At 33.8% G+C, this 18,415-nt stretch overlaps 1 pseudogene; it reads right to left on the bottom strand.

Annotated features, from left to right (window-relative positions):
* Positions 1–5,808: 5,808 nt before the first annotated feature.
* On the bottom strand, positions 5,809–17,199 carry LOC133182541 (uncharacterized; annotated as a pseudogene).
* Between the last annotated feature and the right edge of the window lie 1,216 nt (positions 17,200–18,415).

The following is an 18,415-nucleotide window of genomic DNA, read 5'->3' as shown; positions in this document are numbered from 1 at the left end:
AGATGCGTCATTCATGCAAATTTGGTCCAGGTAGGGCTTATATTACTTGGGAATGGACCTGTTTCAAAACTTTAACCTTTTCTCGCATCTGAAAAATGTAGGTCAGATCCAGCATATGAAGTAAGTTTGGTAGTATCCATCCATAGATGCATCATCCATGTCAGTTTGCTCCAGGTAGGGCTTTTACATGTAGTTACTGGGAATGAACTTACTCCAAAAAACTTTAACCTGGTCAATCATCTGGAAAATGTAGGTCAAATCCAGCATTCGAAGCAAGTCTTGTAGTGTCCATCCCTACATTCATCATTCATGCAAGTTTGGTCCAGGTAGGGCTTATAGTTACTTGAGAATGAACTTGCTCCGTAATCTTTAACCGGGACGCCGATATCGGGGTATAGCATAAGCTCAAATCGACTTCGTCGAGTTGACCTAAAATGCAGCTTGGAAAACAGGAGGAACAACTCAACTAAGGGGAGGGAAAATAAACACACACCTCCTACATTTTCAGAGTTGTTCCTCTTTGATCAGTGAACTTGTGAAAATGGGATCGATAAATTGAAAAAAGTTAATTATTTAAATTTTTTTTTTATAAAATAAAAGCAAAATAATATTTATTTGCATAATCATAAGAAAGACCAGTTATATAAATATTATGTAGCCAAATTTTAATGGGGAAAGCAACAACGTACCATAAAGATTTTTAATGGTGTGTTCACGAATACTATATATGGAATTAATGGAATTTAAGGAATAATCTTTCTTTTTCATCCTTTTTTATGGAAAAGGGAGTGGGGGGTTAATTCAAATACGCAAATTATCAATATCGTATACATGAAGAAACAATAACCGAAGCCCCCAGTTCCATTTTTTTCCTTTCAAATACACCGGGATCGTATCGCTCGTCATTTTAACCTTAACAATTGAAGTCACAAGAATCCCCCAAATATGTTGTACATCTTTACAATTTGTTTCTGATGACTTTAAGGTGTGATGACATGACTTTGACTCCTAAAAGTGTGACTTAATGTCATATAGATCTCAAAGGACAATGTCACGGTCAGTGGCCAATGAAATAAATCCTTTTTGAGTGAGCAACGTGTCGATTAAAGTACATTCAATCCTTATATTTTCTTGTTAACCAATAAATTTAAATATTTTTTTAGATTTCATTTCATTATTTACTAGTATTTTTATAATTATTCAAGGAAATGCCAAACATTCATTATAGTAAAACATTCAAGCTCTAAAGTGACTTATCTGAAACAGAACTTCCATTTTTTCTGGGGGGAAATACTAGTATAAACCAAGATTATAGATTAAAGACTTATTATATTCAACGATGAGTTATATGTTCTATAAAGATTCATCAGATAACTCTGTCTTTGGTATTTCACCTTAAAAATTTCAAGGCCACCTGTTGGCGGTCAAATTTGACAGATCACAGCTACCATACTTTGTAAAAAATAGAATTTCAGCAGATTTTGTGCTTTGTCATTGTTTTGTGAAAATGTAAATACCTGAATAAATTTTTCTGAACATGAAACTTAATAAGTGTATTGGAATAAATCAGATCCAATTTTATATACATAAAAAAAAATAATTCAGAGAGAGAGAGAGAGAGAGACCCACCTTCCCTGCTTTATATCAGCCTTCCAGTTACAGATGTTTGTAATTTTTTTTAAAGATATCCTGGTATAAAAGGAGGGATTTAGAGATTGAAGAGGACTGTGAATAGGTAGAGGGGTATTATTGTCGGTTACTGAAACATAGTAAAGGTGTAACAGACGGGGAATGTTATGCATGGATTCCTATTGTACTGTCATTACAACAGGTCGTGTGTGACATTTCGTCAAAACCAGAGGTTAATCTAATCCTGTTTGGAATCTGAAACTTCAAACACACAATCTATGGAAATCTCTATATTTCACAAAGGGTTTTAAGGTATTTCCACCCTCAAAATTTTAATGGTTCAAAGTAGAAAAACTGCATTTATTTTCAATGAATATATATAGTTTAAATTAACTAATGATAGCAAAAAATGTATAGGTTGCCATATTTTTTAAGATGTTAGGTATAATTAAACAGAAGTGAAAATCATACATATTTATAGTGAACAGTATTTTATAAATTATGTAAAAACTGGTTCAAATACATAATTCTAATGTTGAAAGTTCCAAAATAATTGATTCTTTATAAATATGTTTGAATTGTGAATTTCGGGAAAACCATTTTATTTTTAAGTACAATAAAGAAAATATCTGAATGAAGATACTTGAGAAGGAGTTATTCCCCTTAGCAACATTTTTTCAAGCTTAAATAATTGATTAAATTAAGAAATATACATTTTAAATAAATTTTCAACAGTGAAATACTGTGATTTATTTATTGAATAAAAGTAATATTCTGTCACAGTGTGAAAGGATACCAAAGTGATATTCTGTCGCAGTGTGAAAGGATATCAAAATGAGTAAAACATAACTTCTGGCCTTTCATAAGATAAATTTAGTAACTAAACATCATAATATAGAGACTAAAAATGCCAATTTCTTCCCAAATATGTAGCTAAAACCCATGTTACAATGTTTTCAATCTCACAATTTGCTAATCTATGACGTTTCAACTGCTCAACCAAGACATCACAGCCTCTGTGGTAAGAACACTGTGTTATAAGAAAAGACAGAGGCAAAGGAAAATCAAAGAAAATGTAATAAAAAGAAAATTCAATGTTTTGTAGTTGAATATGGAATTTATTTCACTCTTGAGACAGGATTTCTATATATTTTCACTCGTGCTTTGCACTCGTGAAAATATCAAAAAATCCTGTCCCACTCTAGAAATAAATTCCATATCCAACTACAAAACATCGAATATCCTCTATTTATATTTCTTTCACTTAACAATTTTTTTGCATTACATCTATTGAAAAGCATACTTCCAAAAATATTTTTCTATTGGGTATGAATTCAGATTAATAACAGGTTTTTTTGCAAAACCCTATGACATCAGAGGAGGATGGAAATACCAGTTTATATATACATCCACTTATATATATTTATATATATATATACATCCACTGAATATTATCTCCTTTATTTCTTAAGAAAACCACTGCCATTTATTAGTCAGTAAACACCGCTAATTTCTTGAGAAGAGGCTGTTCAATCAATGAAACGTACAATGACGTACATATCAATAATACACTATTTCATCTACTAAATCCAGCTGCAACATTTTAAAATTCCCGTTCTAACAACCAAAGAAAGCATTTCATTGTTTAAACTAACAAAGAAAGACATTTAATTGTTTATATTTATATCTGCACAAATAATCGTCTAAAGTAGGATCAAGTAGATTAAATATTGTATTATTAATATATGCGTCAATGTAGGTTTCATTGATCACGCAATTTACAGTGCAAAATCGCGATCGGCCTGTGGAAAAGTTAAAAGAAAATGTGAATCGAAACTAACATTACTATATGTCATTTGAAACACGGTAGTGTATAATTATTAAAAGTCGCAATTTGAATTACATATTTCATGCTATGTTTTGTTGAATGCGGTTAGAAAGCTAATTTTTCACCAAGATATTTATTTAAAAAAATATATACATGATGTCGATGGACCATAATTGGAAACCAAAAGAATTAAAATAATTTTTTTTTCTACCTGGCACCTACGGGCTTCCGTAGTAACGTAAATATCGGTAACGTAAACATTTTTATGAGCTTTATCGTATTTAATGTTGTTGTTTAATTATTCCACTGTTAATTAAAGGCATATTCTATTGCTTGAGTGTAGGTCAATTTGAACCATAAGAAACAATGTTGTTCTCTTACTTAATTTGTGAATAAATATTAACACGTAAATGTCAACGAATTTTTTTTACCACTGGATTTATAATAAAAGGGGAGCTATATTTGATAAATACAGATAACAGGGTCTTTTATAACATTACATACGTTATGATAGCAGAAATGTTCAAAAAGTTAAAAAGTTAAAACTTAATCATATTGCATCATTTCAGCAAGGCTACAAGTCCATGTATGCGTATGGAAAAGTATTTGTTTTGCGGTGACACCAAAATTCGATTACTATTTTTTTTAAAAATTGTGACACGCATATGTGTGAAAGATGTGATATTCAGATAATATAGCTCAAATGTAAGACAATGTAACTAAGAAAAAGATCTGTAACGATTTCAAGCTTCTTTTCAATGGTTTTTGTTTATTGGTGGATAAAATAAAAACAACACAATGATCGGCGACAGTAGCGGAAATATCGATTTTTGCTATAAAATGTGATTTTCTCCTTCGACAATCGTTAAACTTAAACAAACAATTTTTGTATTTTAATCAACAACAAACAATGGTTCATATGACTAGCAGAAAATAAAATTTATTTAAAATGATATATTCCTTGAAACACGGTACATTATTTAAAGTGAGACTATACTTTGAGAATCAGCTTGATGGAAGAGCCATTGCTCCAGAAATCTGTATAGGGGATACATGTATGCATAGTGGTGTTTACTGATTGAAAAACGACCACGGTTTTCTAAAGAAATAAAGGAGATAATATTCAGTGGATGTAAATACATGTATATATATTCAACACTGAACGTATTTAAAATCGCTATGTGAATAGATAGAGAGGTATGACAGTTGTGGAGGATAAGAATAAGAGTCAATAAATTATCAGCTGAAGGAACTTTTCTGTTCATCTACACAAGTACACGCTCTTTAAACATCTATATTTTCAACTTAACGTAGTCGATTAAGAAGCGAATTTGTTTGTTTTTTTTTGTTTTGTTTTTGGAAAGAGTGGATATTAACACATTTTGATTAAAAACAAGTGCGAAACACTGATGCTCCCGTATGACAGCTCATGGACAAGGTTGAAGTTTTTCAAAAGTAGTTCAGACTCAAAGGCCAAGAAGTAAAAAAAAAATTTGGTACCCAAAAACGGTTTTTGTCACAGTGAATAATTATATGATATATAAAAGCCCTAGTTCCAACCATTCAGAAGTTATGGTCAAAGAAAAATTTTTAAAAGCTTTTTTAAAACTCCAAGGTCAAGGTAATGAAGTAAAAAATATTGGTAGCCAAAGAAGGTCTTGGCACAAGAAATACACATGTGAAATGTGAAAGCCCTGGCACCGACCTTTCAAACATTATGGCCAAGGTTAAAGGTTTGCGGACAACCAGATTGACCAAACACTATATGCCCTTGAATCAATATTGCACAAAATTACAATTGTTTACTGTATTATTTTGGGTGAATTGTTGCCTGGATTTAATTATTGTGCAAATTGGAATCTCTTTGGTTAAAAACAACAAACTGTCTCAGAAAAAAGTCCAAATAGCAAAAGGATTAGGAGAAAATTTTAAGCCAGAGAGATTATCAATTGATGCATAGAATTCTTGCCATGCTCTCCAGGTTAAATTAATTACTAAGCATTAGACAGAACACTTATATTAAAGTCATTTCATGCAAGACAGTAAGCTGTGGTGACAATACATGTATATAATTTAGTATTATTGATATTAATTACTCAGTATGGAAAATATCCAATTGATATTTTACTCATAAGCAAGATTTCATGATCCACCCATTTAAGGGTTTAGAAGTGTCCCAGTGTCCACAAGATCACGATTTATCACTCATGAAGCAAGTCATGAAGTGAACAATTTACCAAATATGGAGTGAAGGGAAAATAATACTCCAGTTTGTAAACATTAACCAGGATACACAACATTGAATTCATACATGTATTTCATGCATTTATTTTTTAAAATTGGTCTTTAAATAAATGAAGAAACACTAAAAATTATAATTCAAAGAGAAGGACGCCAAAGAATAGGGACTGGCCATCATCAACAGTCCCGTATTTAGTTGCAATATCTACTCTGTCGTTTGAGGATAACTGAAGCACAGTGACAGCGGAAGTGTCGTCATAACCAGAATGGCGGCCATCTGACATCGTTTCAAAATTTTCCACTCCGTTGACTCTCAGTGCAGTGCGCACACGCTCCTTTTGTGCCTCAATGTTGTACAGAAAAAGGTAAACTCCGTCACGATCAGCAGTGAATATCCCGGTAGTACTTGAATAGCCATGATCATATCCATTGTGGGTTTTACTGAAAACCACAGGTGTTTGAGTAGTGTCTCCATAGAGATGAGCAAGGAATGCTGGATATGTTGATTTGGACACTATAATATGTTTAACTTAATATTAATAGTAATAATAATAACTAGATGAGATCTTGTTGCGAGCAACAAGAAGGTCTTCCGGCCGATTTTTCGATAAGATGAGATGTGATTTTGACTAAGATATGCGTTAAAATATAATGATATCAAGATTTCTCTCCTTTGATTTTATTTTGTTGATTTATATGATATTATCTTGAAAATCTTTATTCAGTATTGCTTATCAAAATGTTTCCCCTTTTTGAGATATAAAGCGTCAAAGATTTAGCATTCTGGTCACTTATGGCCCCTAATTGCGTAACAGAGGATCAAAATTTATCGTAAAGATGTTCAAGATAATGTTATATAAATCAACAGAATAAAATCAAAGGAGAGAAATCTTTATGTCATTATTTTTTAACGAATATCTCAGTCAAAATCACATCTTATCGAAAAACCACATAGTTATTGTCAATGAGAAACTTTATCTTTTCAATATCAACCTCGGAGTACTTGTGTGTAGAATCAGAATGTAAGTCTGCATACGACCAATGACGTATGCAAAGAGCAGGAGAACAACCGAGAAAATCTCACGGTAGAGCAACACTTCCTAGGGGAAACCTTACTTTACTTATAGTTTTAGAGTCAGAATTCCCACATAGTAGGTCTTCCCCCTTCAATTGATCTTGCACTTACTAGTACTGCAATCGGTTTATGAAGTGTGTTGACAAGATAAAGACTTTATGCAGTATTATGCATAATGATTATAATGATTTTGGGCAAATCACTAATCAAAGACAAGAGAATATATTTAAAAATGGAAATTAATCAAATCATAAGTCAAATTCTAATTTGCTTCTGTTTATATCTTCCTTAGCTTTAAGAATCTCACCATTGGATGTTTAGTCCAAAATCTTTGCCACTGTGACTTTGACACACATATCAAAGAGTTAATCATGCGTATTGTTTTTGTAAGTTTTCGAAGGAACCTTTCATATCATCCCTTCTGGTAAGATCGATCACTCTGTATCTTTGACCCTGTGACCATATCTACTTTATTAAAGATAAGTTACACCACAAATTTTGTTTTACCCTTTTCCTATCCAAAAAAAAAAAGTTAACCGGAGGAAGGTCTGCCTCTAGAACGCAACTTCCGGGGGGAAAGAATAGCTCTAGAGTGAACCTTCCCCCTAGAAGGGGAAAGAATGGTTCTAGAGTGAATTTTCCCCCTAGAAGGGGAAAGAATGGTTCTAGAGTGAACCTTCCCTAAGATGTCGTCTCAACCTAGAGCAAGACTTCAAGCTGAGACGTAAAATAATTAAAAGATGGTTTCACGTATCATGATACATGTATAATACATGTAGATGTTGAACTTATTTTTAGGTCACCTGAGTCACTCAGGTTTTTGTCCGTCGTCGTGCGTTAACATTTGAACATTTTTAGCTTCTTCTCTGAAATCGCTTAACCAATTTCAACCAAATTTGGCATAAAGCATCTATTGGTAAAGGGGAACAAAATTGTGAATTTCATGGTCCCTGCTCTCCTGGGGCCTGAGGGGTGGGGCTAAAACAACCAAAACTAATGTAATCTTTAAAAATCTTCTTCTTTACTCCTGGACATCAAGCAGTCAAACTATTGGCATGATTGTAATAAGCATTGAACCCTCTACCAAAATTGTGAAATTCATGGCCCCATGGTCAGGGGATCTGGTGCTAGGGCGGGGCTATACAGATCATATAGTGAAAGTGCATTATTTAAAAATCTTCTTTGCTCCTGGGTATCAAATAAACTAAGTACATAGTTATGAAGAGCAAGAGTGCTTCTTCCAAAATTGTGAATTTCATGGCCCCAGGATCAAGGGTTCTGGTGTTAGGGCGGGGCTCTATTGATTATATAGTGAAAATGCATTAATTCTTTGAAAATCTTCTCTGTTCCTGGGTATTAAATAAACTTATCAAGTATATAGTTATGATGAGCAAGAGTGCCTCTTCCAAAATTATGAAATTGATAGCCCCAGGGTCAGGGGTTCTGGTGTTAGGGCGGGGCTCTATTGATTATATAGTGAAAATGCATTAATTCTTTGAAAATCTTCTTCTCTGCCCCTGGGTATTAAATAAAGTAACTAAGTACATAGTTATGATGAGCAAGAGTGCCTCTTCCAAAATTGTGAAATTGATGGCCCCAGGGTCAGGGGTTCTGGTGTTAGGGCGGGGCTCTATTGATCAATAGTGAAAATGCATTAATTCTTTGAAAAACTTCTCTGCTCCTGGGTATTAAATAAACTAACTAAGTACATAGTTATGATGAGTAAGAAAGCCTTTTTCAAAATTGTGAATTTCATGGTCCCACTGGTCAGGGTCAGGGGTTTTGGTGTTAGGGCGGGGCTCTATTGATTATATAGTGAAAATGCATTAATTCTTTAAAAATCTTCTTCTGTGCTCCTTGGTATTAAATAAACTAAGTACATAGTTATGATGAGCAAGAGTGCCTCTTTCAAAATTGTGAAATTGATGGCCCCAGGGTCAGGGGTTCTTGTGTTAGGACGGGGCTCTATTGATTATATAGTGAAAATGTATTAATTCCTTGAAAATCTTCTTCTCTGCCCCTGGGTATTATTTAAACAAACTAAGTACATTGTTATGATAGGCAAGATTGCCTCTACAAAATTGTGAATTCATGGCCCCAGGATCAAGGGTTCTGGTGAAAAGGGGATGGGTGGGCTCTATTGATTATATAGTGAAAAAGCAAAATTTCTTTGAAAATATTCTTTTCTGCTTCTGGTTAAAAAGCAAAGAAGCTAAGTGTATAGTTATGATGAGCAAGATTGCTTCTTCCAGAGTAGTGAATTGCATCACCCCTGGGTCAGATGTGCTGGTGTAAGGGTGGGGCTCTTAATAATATAGTGAAAATGCATTAATTCTGTTAAATAATCCTGTCTGCTCCTTTGTGTTAAGCAGATAAACAAAGTGATTACTTACATGTATGATGAGCAAACTTCTGGTCCCAGGGTGAGAGGCTCTGGTGTTTCTCGGTGGGGACGGGGGGGGGGGGCTATTGATAATATAGTGAATCTGTAGTAAAAATGCATTATTTCTTTGAAAATCTTCTCTGCACCTTGGCATATCAGAGGCAAAAAGAGTAAAAGTTTTCATAAAGATTTTTGAACATCTGGACCATTTGGTCAAGTGTTCTGGTCCAGGCCAGGGCTCTATTAATTTGTATTCTACTGAGAGGAGTTATTCCCCTTTGCCATTTACTTTTGATAATTAATCACTGTAAATAATGTACTTGAAAGGTTAATAGAATAAGAGAATTATGCAAGATTTTTTATTGTATAATACAAAAAGTACTGTCATAGTTTTAATGATCAGGTAGACTTGTAAGTAATAGATACATAAAAATGAGACAAAAATAACTTGTCTTATCCAATGTTTATCAATGACCAAGAGAGTCCAATGTAAGAGATTTAAACAAGGAATTAAAAAAGTACAGAAGCGCTGATAGTTTAATATACTGTATGGTGATAGTGATAAATGGGGGACAGATTAGAACCTAATTTATGAACTGTTAATGAACACAAGACTAATTATTTTGTTGATCCTGATCACCCTATTTTTCTTGTTTTTGCGCAACAAAGCCTTTCAGTTAATTTTATACTCTATGGATCCTCTAAATTGTTGTATTATACTCAGGTGACCATTAAGGCCCTTGGGCCTTTATAAGATCGTCAGGAATCGGAACAAATATCGCCCCCCCCCCATGACCCCCTTCATTCTTGGTCCTCTTTAAGTTTGTACCATAGGCATCCCCATCTTAATTGGTGGATATAAATATTTCTACTATACATATAGAAAACTATAGTATCCTCATTTCTCATTATATCGCGGGTTCCATTGTATCGCGGTATATTTCAAAAAATCGGATACATAGCTCATATCCTTTTTGTTGATGGACTATCTTAATTGTCTGTCGTCTGAATGTTGACTTTTGTTATGATTAAAAAGTATGGAACATCCGTTGGAAAAATTTTTATTCAAATAAAACGTAATTTTACAGATTTCCATTCCCGTTTTAGACCATTGAATTCATAACCTGTAAAATCCATTTAATAAAAATCATATTTTGAAAGTCTTAAGTTTGTATTATTGTTTAGTTTTCATGTAGAATTACATCGTAAATTTAAAAATAAAAATTGAAGTCCTTGTCAACTACAAGCTTCTATGCTTTTCCATACCGCTATACAATGAGACTCTCCAATTTAGGAGGTAAACAAGACTTCCTGTTTTAAAAATAGACTACAAATTAAACGATGTAAGCTTGGAAAATAATTTGACACTAAAAAGTTAGGCCATAGTTAGGTTTATGAATATCATTTAATGAAAGGTTAAAGTAAAAATTTGGAATTACACTTTTTATGCAAAAGAATTACGTACCGCGATATAATGAGACACCAGTATACATGTGGAAAAGCAAGATGTACTTTTATTTACTAAGTAAGATATATGTGCACAAGTGGAGATTTGGAAGTAGTATACGCTAATAAAATATATATCGGTATCATATCTGTTGTTATCAACATAAAAATGCGTGTAAATTGCATGTAAGTTGATCACGTAAAATTTTCTTAGTGAATGTAAAGAGTTCTCTTGCGGTGGGCGAGTTCTTGCTTGGGTGCATTATCCTATGAGCGAGTTATCTTAGGACGCACAACTAAAGAGTAAAGAGATAAAGATTTGGTCAATATCAGACGATTTTTCTTACCGCTTGGATCATCCAACAGCTGCCATCCTGCAAACACAGAAGATGTCACCATTCTGTTTGCGTTGGCATACACATAGTCACCCGTGTTCATCCAGGCAAATGTCATATAACTGCTGCTGTCATATTTCCCGCTACTTGAGTCCACCCAAACATCCGGCTGAGAATTGCCATTACTAAAGTAAAATTTGCAACTGAACTCATAACTTCCGTAGATAAGTCCTGACATCATAAAAACGTAAAGTCCAGAACGAGGCGCAACAAAGTTCCCGGTAGATGTAGAGTAAGCATTATCGGTGTCTAGGATTTCGTTGTTAAAGACAATGTGAGAACCAGTTACATCATGTGAAAGGGAAGTGTAAAACGCTGTGTTATCTGAAATAGAAAATAATCATAGTCATAGAAAAAAAATAGGAAAATGATGATCTATAAGCAGCTTAAAAAACAGAATTCATTACACATTAACATAATTATAGATATGGAGAGCTGCCAGAAAAAATATCATCAGTATAAGGAAATTATAATACATTTTAATTATGGATTGTAGTTTCAAAACAGTTATTCTACCTGTTTTATTTATCATCCAGCCCGAAAACATGGTATGCATTGCTTCTGCACGTCCGCTTTTGAGTCTAACCCAGACTTTATCATTCACTGTAAGGTTAAGGACGGCGAAAGAGGTAGTTGTGTCGTAGTATGATGAGGCTTGGTCGGACTTTGACATTCCCTGCTGCAATCCATTCACTAAAAGAGCACCTTCTGTCAACTGTCCATAAGTCTCTATGCTCCAAGAAAACACATACAGTCCTGTGGTCGGTACAGTGAAAATTCCGGAGCTACTGTCGTATCCGCTACCAATATTGTTATCACGTGATCAAAACTAATGACTCCAACAGTTGTGTCACTGTAAGCAACCGCATGAAAGGCAACGGGACCCAGTGGCACTACAAATATCCAACAAGAAAAAAAATCAAATTGAAAGAATTAGTTTTTTTCATATCAGGCATAGAAAATGATTTATAAGCCTTGTTCTTTCTCCTGAATGACACTTTTTCAATTCTGACATTAGTTATAACAAATATTATAAAAAATAACATATTTATTTTATTACAGGTGAACTTTGTTTTTGCTGAATATTCTGCATTTTACTTCAGTGACAGAAACTATGCTATAAACAGTAGCTGGAATCTGTACTTCAAGTTTCAATAAAATTGTCCAAATCAAATGCGTAATTAAACGCCTGCGGATAACATTATAGGTATGATAATGACAACATATCCCCCGACCTCTGGTTTTTTTTCGGGGTGACATAAAAGTTCAGACTCTTCTTATTTGCATTTAGTATTGTTTGTTGAAATATCTCTACATTAGTTCAAAGTTAGTTAATAAGGTTTGATACCTGGACTGGTTGGTTTATTGACGGTGGCATTTGATGCTGAAGAGCAATCAGCATTACAGAGATCACCATCACAACAGTGCATACATAGTCCCGGCAAATCACGCTTCCTGCCGACGATTGGTCCCGTGAAATGTGGTAGACAGCCCTAAATTCAACCGCAAGTTCACAATTGTGACATATAATGTTGTATTGTTCGATATATTTGAAAGATGCAAATGAAATAACATACCATGAGGGACTCGCACTTGGAAGTGAAATACTTTTGTCCAAAGATGTTTCTTTCGAGTATGAAACATTTCTGAGGAAATAAATGTAGAAAATATTCACTGAGTGCACCTCTTAAGTTTCTAGCTAGTTTCAATATATCTTTCAATATGTTAAATTCACAAAGAATCTGTTTACTTGGATAATTTTTTTCTACACAATCTAGAGAAAGGGCTTGTGACGCTTACAATACATTTCAGTACTTAGTACTTGGCTGATATTTGAATGATAGATTATCTAACACAACAGGGAAAGGATGACTGCACTTAAGGACATGCAGAATTTGCGACAAAATAAACTTTCAAAACAAGCATTTTTCTTTTCATTGCAAGAATGGTCAACATCCATTCTACAACTTTATGTAATTACGTTTAATAAAAGTGTGTATTTACGAAGTTCGAATCTGTTTTCAAAGGCAGGGGTCATCACAATTTCTTGAATCTCCGTTCGATAATGAGGACGCCCACTTTTTTTACTGACTTTATACATAGTCAGCGCGTGTACGTTTAACAGTAGTTGTATATTTGCATAAATAATGATGTGTCAAAAGGAGATTAATAGGCAAACATGCGCTCATGGTTAAAAAGAGAAAAAAAAACTGCTTCTTCTTACATTCGCTCTCTGTGTTGTAACCAAGGATTGTGACATGTTGAATATTATAATTCACCACGTGATTTCTTACCTCAGTTAACTTTGTGAATACTAAATTCCGTCACGTGACTTGTAAGGAAGCATGTTTTGTGCTAACTAGGAATATGTGTTCGAACAAGTTAAGTCATCTGGCATTGATATAAAATCTGCTTTAATTACATTGACGTGCTCATATTGTTAATTTCGTTTTGAAACCTTTGTCAGAAGTGTATTAGTGCCATACAGAATGGAGATGGAGCGATTGGAAAGAGAGATCACGTTCGTTTTTCCAAACATGTCATTGTTATTTATGTAGTCTAATTTTAGAGCCATTCTTACAAAGTTAGCTCCACCTCTCATGCATATCTAATGTTCAATCAAGGGCAGGTAAGTGTAAATTCACTATATTTGGAAAGCAGTAAGGACAAAAAACATTGAATCATTTTATTGTATCACAGTCTAAAATCATTTTAAGATTTAAATGTGGTTCCAAATTGACAGTATTTTTTCATAAACATACAAATGTGAGAGAAGGTTTAGATATAAAACCAACAGAAGCAACCGAAAAAGACCCAAAAACAGGCGTTAAGTGAAGTCATCCTTTGCACTGAATCAATGAATTTACTATGCTTTAAATACGTGTATCATAACGGGTTAATATTAAATAAATATATTCCATATAAACATTAAGCTTACCTGGTTACGGTTACACGGGGTGACAGTGTGACAATCAGCTGGATCCGCCACATCTTCACAGTCAAAACAAATAGGTCCGCGGGAGTCTGGGTATTCTATCAAACGGTATTTTTATTATCACAGGCACCTGACGAATGGTTGGTGTAACACCCCCCCCCCTTTCCTTCTGAGAATTTTTTAGACACGATAACTTAGCAAATTTAATATACAAAAATTCATAGTTTATCATACTAATACTTCGATATTTGATTCATTTTCCGTTTTTGTCAAGTTTTAGAGATTGTCCCATTACGGTATATAAAAATACTAAAGGTAAGAAACAAAATCTTGTAAACACACTGGATGCCCCGCCTCGAGGAAGATTTTCAACGTTAATACAACATTACCCATGAAATTAATGCAAGACGCAGTTCAGGAAGATCTTGTTTTGTAAGTCTCTTATAGTTACACCCGGTCAAAATGTTGTATTTTTCCTAAATTTGGGATTATTTACCAGATGCCAATCAGGAGGTCAGTTCTACTTTATTTAGCGTAATGAAAAATCCAGAGATATCTAATCGGAACTTCTTGCCTGGATGTTTTCCACAACCGATAATCAAAATCTCCTATCTGGCTGCCAGTGAAAGGAAATTGGTTAAATAAACGCGAAATTAGGACAAATATATGATTTTGATAGGGTGTAAACGTAAGAGGCTTGTAAAACAATATCCCCCTGAACTGCCACTTAAATTTCATTGGTTATGCTGTATTCACGTTGAAATCTCCCTCGAAGCGGGGCTTACTCAGAAGGAAGTGGGGGGGGGGGATACACTAACCATTCGTCAGGTGTTTGTGGTAAAGATAATGGAATGACTATATCTTGGGTTATTTTTAGTATACTCTATCCACTACATATATAGTAAATGTTCTTAAGCATCTTGACCAATTATAAAAAGTGACATCTTTGAATATGTAAATTCTCATTAATTTTTAGAAATCATCATGATTTTTGTGTATTCACATTACAACATTCACACATTTTTGAATCCAGCTGGATTATTTTTATCCGTTGAATTAATTTTTGACTGCTGTTTCCTTTTATCTAAACACGTCTATAACTAATCTGTTAAATGTAGTACATGCATGTAAGTAAGTGAGAAATTACTTTCAAGTTATTTTGAAATACCAGTTCAATGATAATTCGTATGACAATCTGTCATACACAGTGTATAAATAAATGTACTGACTTGGAGAACCACATCCGTAGGCGTTACATATATCTGATGTACAGCAGTCTCGACACTGAACCACGCCATCTATGTACTGACTTCTTTTTCGGCTGACAACTGTTCTATTATCCACAGCTGTGCATTCCTAAAACATCTTTTAAATATTAAAAGGGACTTTTCAAAATCATTGACTTGATTTGAATTTTATTACTGATCTTTGTAAACTGCCTCCAACAGTATACAACTTTCACTTAGAAAATACACCAAGACAACTTAAAACATACTCTCTCTTTCTCTGTCTTTCTCACAGACGAAACCAATTTTGACTTCGAGTATTAAGATATAGTCTTTAAAATGAGAAATAGACAAACCTGTTGAGGATAACATCCAGTCCAGTATCCTATATCACCATTATCTGCTCGGTACTGTTGTACTGCACACACCTGTCAAGCAGTGTGTTTAGAATGTTAAAGACTGTGCTACCTTACAATGATATTAGATCTTACCTTTCTGTTACTACAATGTTCTATTTTATTAAATAGTCTGGGCTACCTTAAACTGATATTAGAACTTACCTCTCCCTTATTAAATTGTTCAATTTTATTACAGAGTCTGGGCTACCTTATAATGATACCGGTATTAGATCTTCCCTCTCTGTGGTTACAGTGTTCTATTTCATTACAGGACTACCGTACAATGATATATTTACATTTCCAAATATTTTTCCTTAAGATTCTTTGCAAGTTAGTCATGTTCTCATGAACTACCATGGGATGAGTAAGAATATTTCCATTGTGATGTGATGATTGAAGTCAAAAATATAGTGCAAACTTTTTTTTTCAAAAATGATCGTTGAATGACAAAAATATGTGGCTAGTCATCAGAAAAATAATGTAAATATAAGATATGAATTTAATTTTTGAGAATTCATGAGGTGCATGAACTACAACGCTTCACGCCTGCATATTTATCATGAAGTGCTAACGCACTTCATGAAATATACAGGCGTGAAGCGTCGTAGTTCATATCATCATGAATTCTCAAAAATTAAATTCATCTCTGCAATTAGATCATACCTCTCCGTCATTACAGTGTTCTATTTTGTTGCATAGTCTGGGCTCAGTGACGTCAGAACATCTTAGACAAGTCAAACCTGAAGGGAAATCGAACAATAAATGTAACATGGTATGAAAAAGTACCCCTCCCCCCTTCCACAGACACACAAACATAAACCCTCACTGCTTAACATTAAGGAAAATTTTTCTTTAAAAAAAAACAAAACTTTAACTTTTACGACTCGATATATCCCAATAAGCTTGAAATAAAAGATACCACAGATTCTGACACATCTGTTTCATATTTGGATATTTTACTAGAAAAAGACTTCAATGGTAACCTAACAACGAAGCTTTATGATAAACATGATGACTTCAACTTTTCTAACGTCAACTTTCCTTACCTTCTTATACCTAAATCACCTGCATATGGGGTTTTTGTCTCCCAGTTGATTCGATACGCAAGAGCATGCTCTACGTATGGACAATTTTTAAATCGAGGCAAGCTATTGACAAACAGTTGATGAAACAAGGATGTCAATAGTCCCGTTTGGAGCCATCATTTTGCAAGTTTTATGGTCGATACAATGACCTTGTCAGCAAATACAACCTATCATTAAGTCAAATGCTGACTGACTTTTTTCATACTAATTGTTAGGCCATTACTTACACACTGAATTGTCTACGGATTTTTCCGTTTTTCCCGATCATGACAAGGAGCACACGGCAGGTGTGACCGGTCGGCAGTGGATGCTCACTCCTCCATGGCCCCCTGTTTTCACCTCTGATGTTTTTTTGAAGGTCCGTGTTTGCTCCGCACTCGATTTGTATTATCTAAATGGATATTGAGCTAGAATTCTGTTCGTTATCTCCATATTTCATTACTATAGAGAAAGTTACTGGTAAGATGATAAAATTGTCTCACTGATTATTTAAAACTATGTATAAGAACATAACCACTCACCTACAGGTAACTGGTAAGACAATAGAATTGTTCCCATGGTATTATTAACTAATAAGATGATAGAATAGTCCCATTGAATTACTTACAAGTCAGTCTTTAAGTACACTCACCTTGAGTCCATCTTTTGGAGAAGGAGAAAAGGAGTAGACAAACTGAAAGGTAAAAGAAAAATATTGATTTTATGAAAAACGTAAGGAAACCACGGAATATGCATATTTTTTTTTCATATAACTCACAAAAGAGGTTTTTCATAACAATAATAATGTTCATATCCGACTTTTACGCACTCTTGCAATACTGATATTGATAAGAGGCCCAGTGGAATTTTCTTTGTACGAGACAAATAAGAATTGTACGATAACAACTTAAGAGAAAGAATTTCAAAATATAATGCTTCCATTTTTTTTTATTCCATATTTTGTCTGCAGCATGGAACTTTTCTAGAAATATCTGATATAGAACAATATTAATTTTTCAGGAATTCTTGGAGTTAGGTCCTAAGTGATCTTAAAATATACACGTCAATAACACAGGACCAGTTGGATTTGTAACACAGAATATTTAATCCTAACTCAGAGTATCCAGCCTTAAGGACATAGGATACTGAAAAAATATTATAGAAATTTTTAACACACCATGTACAGGTTTTATAAATGCTAAAACATATACATGTACATGTATTTATTACAAATTTTCCTATCAAACCAGCCTTATTTTTTTCATTCTTTGATTTTTGATTCAAGAGGACTTTAGAAGCATAAGTATGACCTATTACATCAACATATCTTATTTAGCAGAAACTTAATTTTGTTGAATTTTCTCAAGCTCTGACTATTATCGTAAGGGTTTTTTAAAACCAGATGGTAATATATAAAACAAGAGGTCAATGGGCCACATCCCTCACCTGAACACTTTGGTTAGAGAAAAGCAGAAATTAGATAAGTATTGAAAATTTTAATTATATAAGTGGTTCGACCCTACCCCCAGAGGTCATGATTTGAACAAACTTGAATCTTCTCTACCTGAGAATGCCTCCAAATGAAGAGGACAAATCATGACTTTGCTGTTCTTAAGAAGGAGATTTTCAAAGATTTTCGAAAGTATCTTTTATGTAAAACTTATCGTTCATTGTGGCCCCACCCAACCTCGGAGGTCATGATTTGCATAAACTTAAATCGACACTATCTGAGGATGCTTCGAAATAAATTGACCAATCGTGGCATTGCTGTTCTTGAAAAGAAGATTTTTAAAGA

The sequence above is a fragment of the Saccostrea echinata genome, unplaced genomic scaffold, assembly GCF_033153115.1.
Source record: "Saccostrea echinata isolate AGI-Se365-2 ecotype Australia unplaced genomic scaffold, CSIRO_AGI_Sech_v1 ptg000009l, whole genome shotgun sequence".
In the NCBI taxonomy this organism is placed as follows: domain Eukaryota; kingdom Metazoa; phylum Mollusca; class Bivalvia; order Ostreida; family Ostreidae; genus Saccostrea; species Saccostrea echinata.
The sequence above is the reverse complement of the archived record's forward strand: the minus strand, read 5'-3'. Positions and strand labels throughout refer to the sequence as shown.